This window comes from Mastomys coucha, unplaced genomic scaffold (genome assembly GCF_008632895.1).
Source record: "Mastomys coucha isolate ucsf_1 unplaced genomic scaffold, UCSF_Mcou_1 pScaffold7, whole genome shotgun sequence".
NCBI classification, from domain to species: domain Eukaryota; kingdom Metazoa; phylum Chordata; class Mammalia; order Rodentia; family Muridae; genus Mastomys; species Mastomys coucha.
In genome coordinates, this window is record NW_022196913.1 from 79,171,408 (window position 1) to 79,177,407 (window position 6,000).

A 6,000-nucleotide genomic window follows, 5' to 3' on the forward strand; every position below is an offset into this window, starting at 1 on the left:
AACAAATCACTTAATCATCAAAATCACTTGGATTGATACACTGGAACTAATTATACCCCCATTTTAAAGATGAGAAAAATGAGGCATAGGGAGATTAAAATCACTTGCCTGGGGTCATGTATAGAATAATTACTTGTTCCAGTAGTGCCATTAGAGTTGATGAATGGCAGGCTTTCATTTTTAATTTTATGTGATGGCTGTACTTTTTCATTTTGGAGAAAAAAATAAATGGATTTTGAGCACCTTCATCTCATTTTGCTTTTAATAGATCATCAAAATGATGCGACAATACAACAGAGACTTAGCTACTATGAATCATCTGCTTCAGAAGACTATTGGTTAAAAGGAATGATGTTTAAGCATCAGACATCATAAGTTTCAAGTTGATTTGCTCTCGTAAAGGAGGAAAAGGAAGTGTGTTCTGATTTTATATTCAGTGATTTTTATATCATGGTTGCTTGGTGGCCTAAACTCATAATATCCTGAATTCTGTCTCTGTGACCTTGCAGAGGTTTTTGGGCTTTGTTTGTTTGTTTGTTTGCTTGCTTGCTTGTTTGATTGCTTGAGACAGGAAATTACCTTATAGCATTGGCTGGTCTGGAACTTGCTATGTACAACAGGATGACCTCAAACTTTATGTCAAGCCTCCTGCCTCTGCCTCCTGAGTACTAATTTAAGCCATTCACTCCAAACCTTCATGACCTCTCCTCATTATGAAAACCTAGTGCTGGAGTTACATGTGTGGGTTACCATGCCTGGTTCTGAAGATTTCCTTTGAAAGAATATTTTCAATGAATAAAGAAGAAACCAATTGCTTCCATGGAGCCTCCAATAAGTGGTGAGAAGCATATCATATTGTTTTTTTATCCCCTTTCTAGCTGTCCATCTGTATGACGGAAACCATGAGTAATTTCATAGAGAATATTGACCGAGCATTTGGGAATGCACCATGCAGATGGTATACCTGATTCCTTTCACATATGGTCCTTTCCCAGAAAGCTGGTCTGATCAACAATTTTCCTAAATCTTTGCAGGCATGGGCTTCAATGAACATTCATGAATTGTTCATAATTGTGCAGTATACAACTTGGTAAAGGCATGCATTTGGTTTGAATCTTGATGAAGGTTTTTTTTTTAAATCCCTGTTTTTCTGGCATAAAATTCAGAACAGCAGCAATACAATCTGTTGTTTGTTTAGAGAATCTAGAAGAAGGGTGTGTGTGTGTGTGTGTGTGTGTGTGTGTGTGTACATGTGCGTGTGTGTGTTTGCATGAGTGTGGAGGGGTTACTCACATAAAGTATGTTCACATTCCAATACAAATGAAATTTCTGTAACCCAGAGTCACCTGAATTAGGTATCATCATTTGGGAAGAAATTGAACTTTAGAATGAATTAGTTAAAGCTATGTAGAGCACACACACACACACACACACACACACACACACACACACACACACCACACACACACACACACACACTCACAGCAGAAGGGGGCTTCTCTCCTTAGGATTCTTTTGGACTTGGCTTCAGCAGTTCTAACTTTTCCTCTACTATTTTCACCCCTCTGATTTTGGAAACTGAGCTTTGTTGGAGAGAGAGCAAGCCTCTGAGCTGGAGGAAGAATTGCCATAGCAACATGGCAGTGAGCTCTGCCTACAAAGGTCTCCACCATGCTCGGCTTTGGGTTTTGGTCCAAGAAAAGGACTGTGTGAGTTGTCCTCAACTTCTACCCCCACTGCCCAGTCAGCTGTGACTCTGGGCTTTTCTTTATCCCCAGGTAGACTGTCTCCCAGGCCTTAGCATACCTCTGTAAACTTGATCTTCATTTTCTTTCCACAATGCCAGAGGTGCTCAGTGCCAATTTATTTACATGTTTCAGATTATGGGCCAGACTTGCATGAAGCTTGGTTGGCAGCCACCCCCTGGTTGCAATTCAGTGCTCAGGGGAAGAGCTCTTTCTGATCAAAATGACTCTCAAAGGAGAAAAGTCTATAAGCCTTGAGGGAATGGGCAGCTAGAACAGGGCAAAGTGGATGGGCGCTGCACTTTCATATACAAGATTGGAGTTCACATCTACTTAGAAATATCACAGAACTGGTCCTTTCCCCCCATAATTGAATAATTGAATTAATAATACAAATGATCTCGGTAATACAATACTTAGTCAAAAATAAGATTTAGAAGATCACCTACCTTATGATCAATTTCAAACAGAAGCAATGGTATCTATTTCACCTGTGTTTGGTTGTGATTTTGAGAGGTGTTTATATGCATATTGTATGTGTGTGTATAAAAGAGCAACCCAGGTGATTACCTGAAAACAAGGATTGGATTGTGTATGAGAGTAGAATTATGAATATTCATTATTACATTTAACATGCATAGATCCTTAAAGTAAGGACAATGTTGATAATTTCTGAGACATAATTATGGTTAAATAATTTTTGTATATTTGAGGGCTAAAAAAACAAATCACAAGTGAAACACTCATGAATTATGTTTGTCAGGCAACCAGGCTCCCCAACCCTTAGTCACCTTCCCTGAAAAGTTAAAGGTCTGAGATAATTTGAATCTCCATCTGTTTTAGGCAGAAAAGTAACAAGGATGGGAAAGGCTGCCTAGATTTGACTGTGTCAGAGCTTCAGTCCTGGCCACACAGTACTGTAGGACTGGAATTACCCATGTGTTCCTTGTCACTAATATTTTGATGTTACATGGTAATATTTGAGGCCATCATATACAGTGTTAATTTGCTGAAAATTGTAAGGATCCTTGTGAGTGTATTAGAAAGTACATCAGTCTAAATATGAAGGCTTTGAGTTCAGTTCTCTCATGGGCACAGTACCTCCAACTCAAGAGACACCCAACACTAGGAATGAGAAGTCTTCCTTTGAGTGTTGTTCAGGGTTGCCCCAAAGACTCTCAAAATATTACAGGCTATTTCTGCTATCTTTGGTTGCCTCCTCAGAGATGGAAGTTAAGTCCCTGTTGCTGAAGACATCGCACACATCAGACACTGGAGCCAGAGGTCCCTGAGCTGGATCTGACCTGAAATTTTCCTCCCTGAGGACCAATACTCATAATACCAGAAGACACCATAGGAACTTCCACAGGAAGGAAACAACTGACAGTCCTACCCAGCTATGATGCCTGTGAACCACAGAAATAACTAGCCTAGCACAATAACCCAAGGATGCAGTAGCTGCACACATACCTTGATGGAAACTAATAACTCTCTAATTTGATTTAAGACTCATTCAGCAAAAGGGAAACCATACCTGGGATTAGAAACCTAGCCAACTACCCAGGGTTAGTCAAGTCAGGGATCTTGAAGGAGAATGTTCAACTGCATTTTATTAAACTAGCTTAAACCCTAACTACATTCTAAATATTTGTCCTTATGTTCACAGATTAGTCCTTACCTCAAAAAAAAAAAAATGGTTCATTTACACAGTGGAATACTATTCAGCTATTAAAAACAAGGACATCATGAATTTTGCAGGCAAATGGATAGAACTAGAAAATATCATCCTGAGTGAGGTATCCAAGACCAAAAAGGACATGTATGATGTGTTCTCACTGATAAGTGGACATTAACCAAAAAGTACAGAATACTTAGGATACAACCCACAGACCACAAGAAGTATAAAAAGCAAAAAGGCCCAAGTGAGGATGCTTCAATCCCATTCAGAAGGGGGAAGCAATTAATCATGGGAGGTAGAGGGAGGGAGGGACATGGGTAGGAGATGAGAGGGGGAGAAGAAAAGGGAAACAGGATCAGGTATTGGGGGAGGGGGTGGAGGAAGGAGAGAAGCCCAGAGGATCAGGACAATGAATAGAAATATGCAGCCTCAGGGGCTAGGAGGTGGGACTCTCTAGAAAGTACCTAGGAGGTAAGAGACTCTCAGGACTCAAAGGGCCAAAATGCCCAACGATGGGGAGAGGGAACTTGAAGACTCTATCTCCAGTAGACAGACAGGGCCTCAAGTGGAGGAACAGGGTTACTAACCCACAGTCAAAAATTCTGACCCCTGAAGGGCTTGCAGCCCCTTAGGACAAACAACAATATGAACTAACTAGTACCCTCAGAGCTCCCAGGGACTAAACCACCAACCAAAGTGTACACATGGTGGGACTCATGGCTCCAGCAGCATATGTATAGCAGAAGATGGCCAAGTCAGTCATCAATGGGAGGAGAGGCCCTTGGCCCTGTGAAGGTTCTATGCCCCAGTGTAGGGGAATGCCAGGGCCAGTAAGCAGGAGAGGGTGGGGTGGTGAGCAGGGGGAAAGGGGAGGGAATAGGGGTTTGCTTTTATTTTTGTTTTTGTTATTTTATTTTATTTTATTTTATCTTTTTTCTTTTTTTTTATTAGATATTTTCTTTATTTACATGTAAATTTCTCCCTTCCCAGTTTCCCCTCTAAAAAACAAAGAAACAAACAAAAAAATCTTTTCTTTTCTTTTCGTTCTTTCTTTCTTTTTTTTTGTGGAGGGGAACCTGGGAAAAGAGATATTGTAAGACATGTAAATAAAGAAAACATCTAATAAAAAAAAAAAAGAAAGAAAATTCTGACCCAGAACTGTTCCTGTCTAAAAGAACTGCAGGAACAAAAATGGAGAAAAGACTGAAGGAAAGGCGGTCCAACGACTTGGGATCCATCTCAAGGGTAGGGCACCAAGGCCTGACACTATTACTGAGGCTATGATGTGCTTACAGATGGGAGCTGGGCATGGTGGTCCCCTGAGAGGCCCTACCAGCAGACCCTGAAACACACACAGATACTTACACTCAACCATTGGACTGAGGTCAGGGAGCCCTATGATTCAATTAGGGGAAGGACTGAAGAAGCTGAAGGGGAGGGTGACCCCATAGGAAGACCAGTTTCACACAGGGAGAAACTTCTGTTTAAGAGGAAATGATAGGTTGAGTAGCTTGAGAAAAATCTAAAAACATTACATTCCCCTTCCTATTCTTTGTACTCTAATTTTGATGCATGACTTTTCTTTTGATAGATGAGCTGCACTCATTTATCTGACGTTGAATAACACGGTGCTATAAAGTTGACATGTTAAGTACATGCAGGAAAATGTGCACATTGTATTTTCAGTTAAACACCACAAATTAAAACTCTTCTTTTGAAAATGACTTAAGGTTTCTTCCAGTCTGAGCCAGTGCCCTGAGCAGACCTTGGATGCTGGTTCTGTACCAAGTCCCACAACACCCAGAAGAAGCTTGACTCCTAGGTGCTCTAACATGCCCAGGATCACAGGATCTCAGGATCTTGGTCACACCAGAGCTTCAAGATTCCAGAGGCAAGAGGTAAGCGCAAGATCATAAGCAAGAGAAACCAAGGTTACTTGGAATCACCAAAACCCAGTTCTCGCACCATACCAAGTCCAGAATGATGGGGTCATCATACCAGAAAAGCAAGATTCAGACTTAAAATCACTTCTCATGATGATTGAGGATTTTATGAAAGATATAAATAACTTCCTTAAAAAAATACAGGAGAAGACAGGTAAACAGACAGAAGCCCTTAAAGAGGAAACACAAAATTCCCTTAAAGTATTACAGGAAAATACAACCAAACTGTTGAAGGAATTGAACAAAACCATACAAGAACTAAAAATAGAAATAGAAAAAAATAAAGAAAACACAAAGGGAGACAACTCTTGAGATAGAAAGTTTAGGAAAGAGATCAGCAGTCGACAAAAGCACCACCAACAGAATACCATAGAAGAGAGAATTTCAGGTGCAGAAGATACCATAGAAAACATTGACACAACGTGTGGAGAGCTGCGATGTGCAGTGCTTTAAAGATGATGCAGGCTCCCGCCTTCCTCTAGCCCGACAGGGAGCGCTCTCAATGACAAGCAAGTGCTTAATTGGCTGTGCTTGTCAGTTGCACCTGCTTTAGTATAATAGTGGCCTATCTGCTGCACCTGCGTGGCTCCCAGGGGTTAGTTGGGCAGGAGTACTTAAGCCTGCGTGGGCTCCC